The sequence below is a fragment of the Sinocyclocheilus anshuiensis genome, unplaced genomic scaffold (assembly GCF_001515605.1).
Source record: "Sinocyclocheilus anshuiensis isolate Anshui unplaced genomic scaffold, SAMN03320099.WGS_v1.1 scaffold517, whole genome shotgun sequence".
Lineage (NCBI taxonomy): Eukaryota > Metazoa > Chordata > Actinopteri > Cypriniformes > Cyprinidae > Sinocyclocheilus > Sinocyclocheilus anshuiensis.
This window is the reverse complement of record NW_015536535.1, coordinates 1743256-1743802: the sequence shown is the minus strand read 5'-3', so window position 1 is coordinate 1743802 and position 547 is coordinate 1743256. Positions and strand designations below refer to the sequence as shown.

General features: G+C 53.4%; 1 protein-coding gene across 1 annotated transcript in view; it reads left to right on the top strand.

The window, feature by feature from the left end:
- The window catches only part of LOC107695764 (uncharacterized), a 14862-nt gene that overhangs the window by 2846 nt on the left and 11469 nt on the right, over window positions 1–547 (top strand). The window lies entirely within an intron of this gene.

Sequence of the window (547 nt, the reverse complement as noted above, 5' to 3'; positions counted from 1 at the left end):
TCTCCGTTCCCTCCTTCAGGGAACGAGGGTTCCATACGTAACCGAGATGTTCCCTTTCAGTCGGTCACTACGATTCACGTTGTGACCGACGAATTGGGATCCCTACCAAAGCGCCAATAATGCTGCTGCCCCTTCCAGTGTCTTGTGCGTGCCCCCTGCACCCCTTTTTGGTGTAGGCCGGGGCTCACAACAAGAAGGCCAGTCACTGTTATCGTAGCACTACCCACTCAGTAAGACTGGATAACACTGGGAAAACGTACCCGTTCCACTTGGGACAGGGACGTTGCGGAAGCTCCATCCTTCCCGAAGGAGGTTTCGGAAGCAAATACACACATGAACATTCCTTAGGTGCATATGGAAGATTGGAGGTGATTGTAGCCCTCTTGGAATACCAGAAGTCTACCGGGGAAACATGGGCTCTGAGGCCATACCGTGAACTTTACACATATGGGATCCACTTAGGTCTCTAATAGGGAACCCAGCCTTCTACCGGTTCTCGAGGATTCAACGAGTGAAGGCCTGGCGCCGGACGCTCCGCCACGTCTGG